At 36.5% G+C, this 13,783-nt stretch overlaps 1 protein-coding gene across 12 annotated transcripts in view; it reads right to left on the bottom strand.

Annotated features, from left to right (window-relative positions):
- Window positions 1–13,783, bottom strand: part of HIVEP2 (HIVEP zinc finger 2) — a 183,935-nt gene that overhangs the window by 80,836 nt on the left and 89,316 nt on the right. For all 12 annotated transcript variants that reach the window (XM_074333647.2, XM_074333648.2, XM_074333643.2 and 9 more), the window contains one exon: window positions 64–175. The gene's annotated coding sequence lies outside the window, so the exon portion shown is untranslated. The remainder of the gene's footprint in view (window positions 1–63; window positions 176–13,783) is intronic.

The raw sequence follows: 13,783 nt of genomic DNA, 5'->3' as shown, positions 1-13,783 counted from the left end.
CTTGAGATATCTTTCTAATAATTTTGAAATCAAACCACATAGAAAACACTTGACTCAACTTACCCAGCAGATGAATGTTAAAAAATTGGTAAGAAGTGTTCCAACCAAATCAATTCGCTTAATTTTTCAAGTAGATCTGATTACTATCGTCTTTTAAAAAATGCAAAGACTCCACCTAATGAGGAAAGAAAAACAACAACAGAGTGGTGTTTAAACCAGAGCAGCATTATATGATGTATACATTCATAACATAGAAATCAAATCAAGATTATTATAGCTTCTCCTAAGTTGCCGTGCTACTTAAAACTATAAAACAACAAAAGCATCTGCCAACTAAATTAAATTTTCCACTTTGGGGTAAAATGAATGTTCAAGCATAGAGAAAACAATAAAATAGCACAACAAAATGTGAGAGCAGATTTTATTTTCAGTAATGATGGGCACACGGAAATGATGACTATATAATGTCAGGATATGTAAAATTAAACATGAGGAAAAGATGCAACTGACTGCTCTGGAATTCGATTCATTGAATCTAATTAATTTACTGATGCAATGAAAATGTGTAGGTTGCAGTTCCTTAAAGCCCTACAGCCCTAGATACATGCAATCACTGCTGAGGAATATAAACTAATACCCAGATAGATTATTTGGAGAGAACTCACTAGCATGAATTTTCAAATCATTCTTAGAATGTTACACCTTGTATCCCATAGAGAGTTTATACTTCAGTAAAGACTCATAACCAGCTTAATTATGGTGTTATAAATAATATCAGTTACTTCTACTCGCCTTACCAATAGATGTATCTTTGCTGAAGCCCAAATATTAAATTATTATCTCAGCTCCAAGAGAAAGGTTGAGAGAAAGCGAGCTGTATCTTAAGCTATAGCTTGAGCCTAAAATAAATGGGATGCTGGAAGGTTAACCAGAAGAGTGAGACAGAAAATTGGACAGCTTCCAGCTACTCCCAAATCAGGTCCCTCCAGGGTAGAGTTAGTATGTTTTAAAGTCCCAGAGTATCAAACAAAACTATATTCAAGTGAAAGTTGACAAACCTACTCCAATGCCATAAATACACAATTTTTTTATTATACAATTTGGAATTAGCCACATAGTGTCATTTCCCCAATCCCACTACACACACTAGAAAAGTTAATTGATAGTTATCTCAGTTAAAAAAAATGGTTGAAATAGATTTGCTATCCACTATTGGAAGGTCGATGCTCAAAAACAAGAACAACAAAATAAATGTCCCTAACAATGGAAAAAACAAATGGCAATAATTATACATACTAAGTAGAAATCCACAGTAGTCATAGGAAATAGGTTTTCACTTCCAAGACAACCTAGGCCTAGATTCTAGTCTTACTGCTATTCAAGAAATAGTTATCAGGGAAACTCAATTGGACGTGGTCTCAAAAGACATTGATTCACAGAGATAAATAGTCTTAATTATTATTCTAGGGTTCTTGCCATAAATACGACAAGGCAAATGTCAAGTGGGTTGGTTACTTCAAACTACAATAGGTGAACAAATATAGGCACCTAAACAATGAACTGCAAAATGACACAACACATTCATTTTTCACATTTGAACATCTAGAGGTGAGAAAATATTTTTGTATTGTTTCAGGACTTTTATGAAAGAATTACAAAGGTTCTTTCAAATAATATTGGGTAGCTAGCTTCATCATTTTATCTCTGAATTCTTGCCATGATGGTTTTGTGCTAAAACACTGGTTAACAACTTATCTTTATGTAAGTCACTATCCAAGAAAGAGCAAGGGAATATCCTTTCATGATGCAAAATGAACTTGGAGATTCTTAAGACTCTTTTCTCACAAATGCAACCATCATGAACTGTTGGTGGGATTGTAAATTGGTGCAGCCACTACGGAAAATAGTATGGAGAGTCCTCAAAAAAATTAAAAATAGAACTGCCATATACCCCACCAATTCCACTTTTAGGTATTTATCCAAAGAAATGGAAAACATTAATTCGAAAAGACATATGCACCCTCATGTTCACTGCAGCATTATTTACAATAGCCAAGATATGGAAGCAACTTAGGTGTCCATCAACAGATGAACAGATAAAGAAGATATGGTACATATATACAATGGAATATTACTCAGCAAGAAGAATGAAACACAGCCATGTGCAACAACATGGATGGAACTCAAGGGTATTACATTAAGTGAAATAAGCCATACAGAGAAACACAAATACCATATGGTTTCACTTATATGTGGAATCTAAAAAACAAAACAAAAGATATACAAACTCATAGATACAGAAAACAAACTGATGGTTATCAGATGAAAGAGTGGTTGGGGGGATGATCAAAATAGGTGACAAGGATTAAGAAATAGAAATTGCCAGTTATAAAATCAGTCACTAGGATGCAAAGTGTAGCATAGGAAACACACCCAAAAATATTCTAATAATTATGTATAGTGTAAGATGGCTACTAGATTGACCGTGGTGATCACTTTGTAAGGTATACAAATGTCTAATCACTATGTTGTACTCCTGAAACTAATATAATATGTCATCTATAATTGAAAAATACATTTTTAGAAAAAGAATCCTTTCTCACTAATTTTTCTATGTGTAATATGGAATTGACCTGTACAAAAGTCTAAATCTATCATCCCTGTTTCTGCCTTTGCTCATTTAAGTTAAGTACTGCTTTCTTAAAATATGGAGTTCTTGCCTTATAAGCAGACTTTAACTACTTGAGTGTGGCCAGTCATTAAGCCAGTTTTTTTCAGAGGCTTTCCACCTATAAAATAGCAAATATGCTCTAATTTCAGTCTGACTATTATTATCTGAGTGGCCAGTAATTTCATGTTACCTAGGAATTATTCAGTGGTGGTATGGGCACCTCATATCAAACTTCAAAAGTAGTTAAGTACAAAATATATTAGTCACCTGTAAGGATGATTCAGTTAAATGATTGCCCCTAATTAGCACAGATCCAGATCTGTTGTCTGCTTAACAGGTGAGCCTCACGTGTACAAACCACAATACAACATTCATTGGAACTGTTCATTTCCTTAGCAGTGAACAGTAACATCTGTGATATTATCATAGGTCCCTTTCAATTTCTATACCACACTGTAGTGCAACACCTAAAACAATTTTATAACCTGATGAAAGCAGTTGAGTCTAAACCTCCTTACCTTCCATTTCTTTTTATTGCCTGCCTCACCACACTAGGAAACAAAACAAAATCAAACAAACGCCTCAGTCAGTGGTATTTTGACTCCATCAGAAAATCTAAATACATCTGAACTTTGTATTTCAGTTAGTTATGTGGTCTAAACAATGGAGTTTTACTCCATTAGGTAATATTTGATTGTGTCTGTCACTAATTGGTCTACTTCAGTTATTTGTGTATAATAAATCAGATGTACCTACAATGATGTATCTGAGTATCTTTCTCTAGCTGAATGGCTTACCCCATGAAGTATAAAGGAACCATGCTCCCTGAGTTGACCGGGACACTCTGGCAGTACTTTGGCCATGTGTGCTGTTGCAACAGTGAACATAGTAAGTCAGTTCTTTCAGAAGCACTATATGGTAGCAAAGAGCATCCTGAAGTAAGATTGTGAATTTTAAAGTCTTTATAGGCCTGGACTAATTCTTAGTGGTCATCAAACACCCTCCTTTTTATTGGGGATGAGCCTGAGGCCCAGAAGGTCACAGTCACTTGCCCAAGGTCATGCAACTAGAAAGTAGGTTTCCTGACGACCCCTATACCATTTTCTCTTTTACCTCACAGAACTTCCATAGGCAAAAGTTGAATTATATTCAGCAGGAGTTTATTGAGCACCAATGATGTTAAAGATGCTTCTCAATTTAGGATGGGAAGGAAATAAGTGCAAAGTGAGTGAGAGTAGATCCGCAAATACCACGGGCTCCAGGCCATCCTCTTTATCACGGTTATAATCAACTCACTTATATGCACACCTAGTAAAAAACAGGTGGAGGAGAATATAGAGACTGAAAATACCTTGAGGCTGTTACACACCCAAGACATCTTGGCACATTTTGGCAGCACTCCAGATAACATAAGGAAAGTGTTACCTAATGGCCAGAGTTAGTGTACCTGTCTTACTTAGTCATTTATATTATTGTTCCAATGTAACAACATTGAAGAGATTTTCAACCAGAAAAACACTCTTAATCCCACCACCCAAAGGCAATTATTTTCATTTTTAAAAATTTTAATCTAATATTTATTTGCCCATATGTAAGCATATTTTCACATAGATGCTTTCATAACATGTATAATTATGCATCCTAATTTTTACATTATATTTCTATGTATTTCACATAATTCTCTTTTTCACTAGCCATATAACTTTCCATAGAGTTAAGATATGTAGGCATTTATTTCCTTTATTATTCCTATATGTGAGAACATTACAGATCTTCTCATGTATTTTTAACACTACAGATGCAATTTTTTTCCTTAAAATATTAACAGAAATACAATTATTATATCAAAGTGTAAGGATATTTTTATTGACTTCATATTTATAGCCAAATGGACATCAGGAGATTGAAATGACCTATAAAGCCACTAACAATAAATGAGCATTCTACTTTCAACAAACTACCTCACCATTTTATGTGATTACATTTTTTTTGGCAGTTTATTTAATGTAAAATGGTATTTCAGGGTTGTTTTTTTATTTTAATGGTGACCATAATTACTCTCCTAGTTTAAAATAATTTTATTGTCTTTCATCGTTAATGAAGTTATCTATTCATATGACTTGATTATATTTGGGTCCTATTTTTTCTTATTTAAATGGGCTTTTAATATTATGTATATAGTAATTTTTCTACCAATTGCTCTGTAAGCTTATTTTTAGATAATTAAACATTTAATATATCTGGCATGTATTTGGATCCAGGTACATATTGAAACATTTATGACAAATTCCAAGTTACCCACAATACTACTTACTAAGCTTGCTATATTTCATTTTATGTGCATATTCTATTGTAATGTGTCCATTTCTGGGTTGCCCATTTTGTTACATCGACTTACGTATTTAAAATGGAATGTTCAAAAAAAAAAAAATGGAATGTTCAGATGTCAACGTGTTACAGTTTTCATGTTCATTATCACGTGAATGTGGTATGCACGTGTTAGGCGGTTTTAATTAGTCTTTGCTTTACACTATGTTTGAATCCATGGTAGGGCTAGATTCTACTCCTGCTTCTCTTTTTTACAAACATTCCTTGATATTTCTTTGTGTGCACATGTATATTTGTGAAATTATCATCCATTTTCCTCAGATTATGTTATTTCATTAAGTGTATCATCTATCCTCCATATTCAGCCATACCCAAAAAATTGCCGTTAGGAATTTGAATAAAATTGTGTTAATCACACACATAAGCATCTTTTCAAAATTTTGCTTTCTCATGCTAAAAAACATAGTATAGTATATGCATCTCTACTTTTATTACATTTTAACTTGTATTCAATAATACATTCTACTAGTCTCCTTCTGTACCTTTCCTAATTTCCATTTCACTTGCTTGGAAATATTTCATTCCTCAAAGCCAGCACTAAATTGTATTAATTCTTCACAAAATCACCTGAATATCCTTTACATCGGTGTGAACACTGATTAAATAGAAGACAAGTATTTTAAGTCTTATCTAAAATAAAACATCTTAACTGCCTCAACAAAAGTGAAATTAAACTGTATGTAAAAGACACAACCACAAAATAATACCCCACACAACCAATTTATATTCTTAGTATATTTATAAGATGAAGCCCTGAGTTCATTTAAAGCACAGCTGAATGGCTGAGGTTACCTAATGCCTTCCCCCTTTCCCTCCATCCCAACCAGTGTTTCTTATATCTGTTATCTGTGAAATAAGCTTGGATTCAGAGATAGAAAAAAACCAAAAGAGAAATGTAAATGACTTCAAATTATAATAAAAATATTTTAAACTAAAGTTTGACTGAGAATAGTCTACATATTGTTCTATATGTTAATTAATCCATGTGTTATCTTCCTTGATTTAAAGAACCTAGGTACCCTCGAGGAATCTTATATTTTATAAAATTTACATTGTACATGAAGAATTCCAGACACTATGGTGAAAGGAAAGAGAAACACAAACAAGAGGAATGGGAGGAAGAAAAAATCCAGGAATATCTGTGAAGTTGGGCAAATAAGGACAGAAGCTGTTTTCCATCCACACTTTGAAAGTCACGCTATGTGTCAAGCTGAGTGAAAGCATGAGTGATGTGCTTCTCCACTTTCCTGAAGAAACACGTAGAAAATGTGGCAAATATTTCATCTAAGCCTTGTTTCCTGAAAAACTGCAAGATGCCCACAAATTTTCTTTCCCAGAGTTCAAAATAGCAAGCTGAGTGGGTGTAAGCACTTGAAGTGAAGAAGAAAAAAAAAAAAAAGGTAACTAAGGAAAAGGAAATCGTACTTTTTGCTCCTCAGTTTGAGAATTTTAAAAGAGGCCATTTAAAGAGATTTTAATGATTTGGATCTGGTTGTCTTGAATAAGAATAATACGTCCTGATCATTTCAACAGGGCCCTCTGGCCACAATTAAACATTTTCTTACCCTTTTCTATGTTAGGACTAAATTTACAACCTCCTTGTTACAGTAAGAGTGGCAGGTTCGCTCAGCCACAACCAGATCCCTAAGACAATACAACACTGGCATAAAGGGAAAGTTGAAAGTTCATGGGGTCTCCACCCCTCCAGGAAAAGGAACCTTCCTCTTCAGGGCTGTGAAAACTTTGTATGTGAGTTAGCAGAGGAGCTTGTTAAAATGTTGATTATAGTTCTGTAGATCTGGATGGGGTCCAGGTTGTTAAAGCACCCAGGTGACGCTGATGTTTTGGTCTGAGGTGCACACATCGAGAAGCAAGGTTCTCACCTATCACAAAGGTTTACTAATAGCCAGACACTGGAAATAACACAACCAACCAGTAAAGAACATTTGCAAGGCACCTAACACTGTGCCAGCTCTTAGAGGAGATAACAAAGTGCCTAATAGCACAAGCTTTGAACAAGCACATAGAAAGTTATTTTAAAAACTTAAGGGCCAAATGCTACACTCTGTGGTAAGGATACTAAGAGTAATAGGAATTGAGAACAGGGACAGTTCTGTAGCAGGTAGAACAGTGGCACATGACTTCATAGAGCAGGTCAAACTTGATCATGCCTCAGGTTGCAGGGGATGTGGACAGAGAAAGAGCAAGGGACCAGAAAAGGCAATTCTAGAAGGAAGCACCCAGAGTTCCAATAAGAGAAAACCACAGTGCACTTGCTTTGTGGTTGTAGATATTATCATTTGAAACCTGTAACCAGAATTTACTTTTAAGGAGGTGAAGGGAACTTCCGACCTCCTTTAAAATTTGTAGCTTTGGGAACTATAATGCTGTTCCAGTTCAGTAAAGAAATGGGTAGTCTTACCTTAGTCTTATGCAAATTGTCTCCATTGGCAAAGGCAACAGTGTTACTAATGACATTTTAGGGGTAAGCCTGGCAGCAGAGAATTACCATTTTTGTGTATATATATATATATATATATAATATATATATATATATATATATGCCTTTGATTAACATCTGTCTTTAATGATTAACAATTTTAACAGCATTAGAATATAACTTTTCATTATAATAGAATTAATAATCTTTTATTCAGTGTTTGAATTTTACTTTCATAAGAAAAATCAACAATTTTTTTCCTCCTATAGGATGCTTTTGGATGGCACATACCCACACAACACCCTCGGCTCCAACATTATTCTTCCTTTTCCTCCCACACGGGCTGACAATGGGAAGAAAACACATCCAGAAAAAGAATGAAATTATTAATGAATTGTGTCCTAGGTGTTTTTTGTTTTAATCTCTTCAGAGAGTTTTAACTATTAACCCACAATATGTTAGATATATTGCCCAATGGAATCAGCAGAACAGGGACACAGGATTGCAAAAGTCAATATAAACATGAAAATTCAATTTGAAACATTTTTACTGAAGAAAACCACGGAGAGATGAGGGTACCTGTAAGCTGCAAGAGGGAAAGGGATGCATTTGAAGAGAAACAATACATTTTAGGTCAAGTCAACAATCTGACTGAGTTCCCAGTTTCATCTTCAGAACTACCAAATTCATGACCTTATTGTAAGCAGTAAGAAATAATAGATAGAACACCTGAAATATTATACTTCATACTGATGTTAAGTTCTATGACTATGGTTTAACCACAGCTACCGTCCCTTCCATGTTCCTGTCCTACAAAAATTCCCAGTGTTTTCTGGGAGATGAAGTTTAAGCAATGGATTATGGCAACCTCTGCAATTTCAAAGTATCTAGACTTAAACATTATAAGATACCTGCATCACTAGACCTGTTAAATAAGGCCCTAGTATTTAGATGCACCAGTGGAGTTACCTACTCCCCCCAATCTAATACACACACATCACAAATACAAAGACTCATTAATGACAAGAAAAAGATATTACTACAACGATGCTAAATTGTTACCCAGGAATGGATGCAAAGCACTAAATAGAATGCAAACAAGCATGGCCTACAAAGACAGTGCAAGTGGTCTTCTACAGATCTGATCCCCTTTCTATTCTGAACCCTCAAGGGTCCTCCCCTAACTAGGTCATGGGATCATACAGGTTGCACTCTCCAACCTACTACAAAAGAAGAGCTAATAATCTTTTCTATATGAGCCTGCCAAAAATGCAATGTGTCCTCATTAGAGAAAGAATTTATGGAAACTAATAAACAAAAATAAAAAACCTTTGGACATTATAAAATTTAATACAATGCAATTTTTAAAAAATGGTTGGGGAATGGGTTTTACTAAAATAGAAGAAACTCACCCTCTGTAGGATATGCTATTACGAAGCCTATGAAGATACAGTGCAAGGTACTGTGCCATCTAAACAGGAACAAAATATGGGCTGCTTTCAGTCTACTGAGGCAATTTCTGTTTGAATTAAATTGGCCCTTCTGAAAATAGTTCATCAATGAGAAATTCTCTTTTTCCCCACCCCTCTCTGGTCTGGGTCTAGCCTTTCAGTTAGTTATAAGGCATAACTCATTTTTTTCTTCCCAAGTATCTATAATTATAATCCTGTGTTTATGTGACCACCTGCTTTCAGAATTACATATATATGTGTATATATATATCTATATCTATATATACATATATATATAATTTCTCACACACACACACACACACACACACACACACACACACACACACACACCAGAAGTCATAAGAGTTAAATTTGCAACAGCACAGACTTCTAACTACAAGCCTGGAACCATGGAGGGAAAAGGTTCAGTTAAGAAAGATTTCCAGAGCCAGAATTACTGTCCTCACTAACCAGACTGCCAGGACTAGATCAAATGAAGGTCAATGCAATGTCCCCAGAGGAAGCTGTTCAACTCGCTGGGTCAGTTCCCCTGGGAACTGCCAAGGAGGCCCTTCAGACTGACAGCCAGCCTGGCAGACCTGGTGTCTTCCCCAGGCAGAGAGGCCCTCCCCCCAGAGGACAAACACCCAAAGCCAACAAAGCCCAGCTGAGCGGCTGGGGGCAGCCACTTGTGGCTGACACAAAGGCAGGCTCCCTCTGCAGCAGGAGTGTTAGAAACCTCTGACAAGGACTTGGGCTGTAGAAATGTATACTGCCAAACAGGACATCCCTCCTGGCATTCTGATGAGTGAAGCCCAGGCCAGGGACACAACAGCCTGGCCCGAGGACAGCCTGCTCCTCACATCAAAGCCCGAGGCCCTGGGAGGCTGGTGAGTTGCCAAAGACGCACAGAGCAGCAGGGGAGTGTGTTGCCTTAGGACAATAGCAAACTGGGACGTGGAGTCTGTACATTTTAAGCGCTTAGGAGGTCTGCTCAGAGATTTCACCCTCTCCTGTCAGGGCTCTGATTTCATTTCCTTTGAAGGGAAAAAAAAAGAAAGAAAGAAAAGAGAAGAAAAGAATATACATTCCCAAACCTCCTGTCTGCAAAAGCAGACACCACTAGGCGAGTTAATGCGCTCTGTCCTCCTTTTCAGCCCCGTAGCCACTCTAAAACAATACAGCTAAGTGAGATGTGACATTCTCCCGTTCATCCAACTAGGGCATTAAGTCTAAGGAGTAATTGAGATCATTTAAATGCAAACATCACTGTTCCATTGCTAATATCCGCCCCGATATTTCCCATCAATTCTGTTTCATTAGAGAAGCATCACGCGTTAATCACACCCTGACAGTTTTATTTATTTGACAGGACACAATATACATAGTCCCATGTTAGGTAACAAGAATTTGAGATGAGCCATCAAACTCTCACTCACTAGGACAACTCAGCTCTTGGACCTAAGAGGTTCTACCCAGCAAAGTTTACCCCCTTGCTCAACAGAAATGAAGTTAGTTCAGGAATCATCTTTTATCCCCCTCACTTTATTTTACAGCTTCTTGCATAAAAATATACTGAAAACAAACTAAGGGGGGAAAAATCTGTAAGAGAGTAAAAGAACAATCAATCACTCTTCTTTCCATGGTCCGAAAAACGTGAGTCCTCAGGACCAGGATAAATGCTATGAGTGTCCCTGAAGGCCTTTCATGGAGGCAAGCATCAAAGGCAAACACAGCATACAGGCCACTGGAGAAGACTGGGTGCCCTCATGAGCACCCACGCTATAGAAATGCTCATTGGAACAGAGAGGGCCTTGGGAGTTTTCCTCTCAGAGGAAATGAATATCAGTTGAGGTCACTGGACTCTAACCCACCCTGTTCATCAGGGTTATCCTCCGAGCAGCACATGGCCCATTTAGGCAGCAGTCTGTCACAGCCCAGCGTGTCATCTATAGTGGCATGCAGGGGGTGGAATAACTTCCAACTCTTTGCTAATCCAGTGTGGGGAGGGCCAAGGTACAGAGTTTTACTTGACTGCATAAAATGCAGAGCTATTTTCAGCTTCTGAATCACTCTTCTGGCTCTTTCACCCGTCCTAAAGCCATATTACAACCCTTTAAAAGTATCGTTTGTGTTCCGTTTCTCTTATTTTAACATAAACCAAAACTTAAAGTAAACCTGCAAAGTTTCCAAAGGATGAAACTATGAAAGAGAGAGAGAGAGAGAGAGAGAGAGAGAGAGAGAGAGAGAGAGAGAGAGAACAGAACAGAACAGAACAGAACAGAACAGAACAGAACAGAACAGAAAGAAAGAAAGAAAGAAAGAAAGAAAGAAAGAGAGAAAGAGAAAGAGGAAGAGATTAAACGAGTTTTATAAATATTTTCAATTTAAAATGATCACCATTGCAATGGTTGTGGGTCAGGCCCTACATTTTCTTCAGTTATAACCAAACTCTTTATAAAAACCCTGGACAATTAACACTTAGCAGGACTTCAGTGCCTGAGGATACAAATCAATTTTGTTTTAGTCACACTTCTAAGACTTTAAAGAGAAACATTAAATAATGGAAATAAAAGAAACTGCTAACTGATATAGGAAGAACCTTAGCTATTTCTGCAATAATTCCACTGGGATTTGTGCTGGATGTTATAAAAACAGGATGTTTTGTTTGTTTGTGCTCATAAAAGACTACCAAACCACTATGACTACAAAATACATCAAAACTACAAATCTATGTGAAGTTTGCTAGTATTAAAAAAAAGAGATGGAATTTCTATTCACGTATTTAAAATTTGTTCAGTGTGGTGTCACCTCTGGAAATATGTTTCTTGTTTTTATGAACGCCAAAAGGAAAACAGTTACATAACAAAATTCCGCAATGGTCCAGCATCACAGGGTAGGGAATTTAATCTGCAATACAGGACCGTCCGTCACAGGTGAGTCTTCACTGCTAAGACTTCCTATTTTAAAAATTTGCATGGATTAACCCATGGTAACTAGATACCTGTTCCATTTAGTTAGAAATTAATCCCAATGACATAAGGATTCCAAAAACAAACGTTTTCTAATATTCCTTCAATGAAATGTGATGAAACTACTGGCATTCAAGGATGAATTTATTAGTGGATTTAAAGATTATTTTAAATGGGTGTAACTAGCACACCCCGATATATAATCTTATCTGTGTGAGGGAAAGGGGGAGCAGGGGTTAGCATCTCTGGAAATGAAATAGTGATTTTTCATTACTTTCTGCTCAGGTAAACAGAAGCATGCATTTCGTCATCTTATCCGGACCTACATAGCCCTGTTAGCGGAATGTAGACTCAATGGGAGAAAGCGCATCTAGGAAACAATCACACCTAAATTTTCTCCCAAGCAGATAGTTGAGGTTTGCTCTGTCCATTCAGATACTTTTTGAAATAGCTGGAACAGTCACTCAAAAAACTGTACCCACTGCCACAATTCCATGAATGGGTCTCCATTCAAACTACATGTAAATACCAAGTCAACCGTGAGTCTGAGAAGGACAGAGAGAGGTTTCTCTTCCCTCTGATGTCCTACGGGCTACATTTAATCAATAAATCTGATGTTTTATTTTTTATAAAACTATAAAAAGTATCCTTTTAATATCTAACCACTTACAAACTTTTATGCCTGGTAAAATAAAAAAATTGTTTCCTCTCTCAGTAGCTGTCAGTTGGTATTTCTGTCTCCCATTAACAAATTCAACGATCATTTACTAAGCACCTGTCATATACCAGGCACTGTGATGCATCAGAAGGTACACAAATGTGTTTCTGACCTCATCGAATACCTGGCTTGCGGGTAGGATGGGAAAATTCTAAAGTACAGGTTACAAGACGACCCATAGGAGAGCGTGGGGTAGTATCAAGAAAGGTCTGAAAAGGAGACACTTGAAATGTATCTGGAATAAACAGCAGAAGCTTGTCAGGCAAACAAAGAGAAAACCAAGTTCAAAAGAAATGGAGTATATTTAGGTTTAGAATAAGCTAGGTTTGCCGTACTTTAGAAATGTTCAGGTAGAATTGACCAGGCAGATAGTTGGACATACAGATACAGAATTTATAGGAATATATGGGCTAAAAATCCAGTTTGGAAGATCATTAGTGTCATCAGCATGTAGGGTGATACTCAGAATAATGGGCCTCTGTAAACACATTGGGAAGCTACAACGAGTAAGAGGCCTAAGGGCTGCACTTTAGGGAAAGCTTCAAGGACAGGGGAGTGTGGCAAGCAGCTGAGAATAGAGGTGGGGTACTGGGTTGCAGTGTCACAGAGCCAAATGGGGGAAAAAATTAAATGATACACAATGTCAAATACAAATCAACAACAGGTCAAGTAAGTCAAAGACTTATAAGATTTCACTGAATTTCAAAATTAGAGGTTACTGGTATTTCCTTCCTTAAGATGGTGGTCAAAACTCATGTAGTCAAGGAAGGTCATGTAGAAAAGCCATTAAGATTATGAGTTTTCGTTTGTTTCTTTACTTTCAAAATGGAAGATATGTGAGCATGTTTCATTTTCCAAGTTGAGAGACATTTAATAGCTATGGCTCCAAACAAAAAAAAAGGAAAGATTTTATTGGATTCAGTGTTGGCCACAGCAGAGAGACATCATTATGACTTGACTCTGTTAAAGTAAAATTTCAAATTCTCGATAGTTAACTATTCACTAATATTGATTTATTGATTTGGGGATCCAAAAGAAATCACACAAAATGGGAAAAATTTTCGAAGTAAAACTCTAGAAAGGCAAAGGTAATCTTTGATCAGAGAATTTTCAAACAGAATAAACCTTTACCGATCATCCATT

This window comes from Rhinolophus sinicus, chromosome 2, assembly GCF_057876585.1.
Source record: "Rhinolophus sinicus isolate RSI-liver-muscle chromosome 2, RSI-T2T, whole genome shotgun sequence".
Taxonomy (NCBI): Eukaryota; Metazoa; Chordata; class Mammalia; order Chiroptera; family Rhinolophidae; genus Rhinolophus; species Rhinolophus sinicus.
This window is presented reverse-complemented; position numbering and strand designations above follow the sequence as displayed.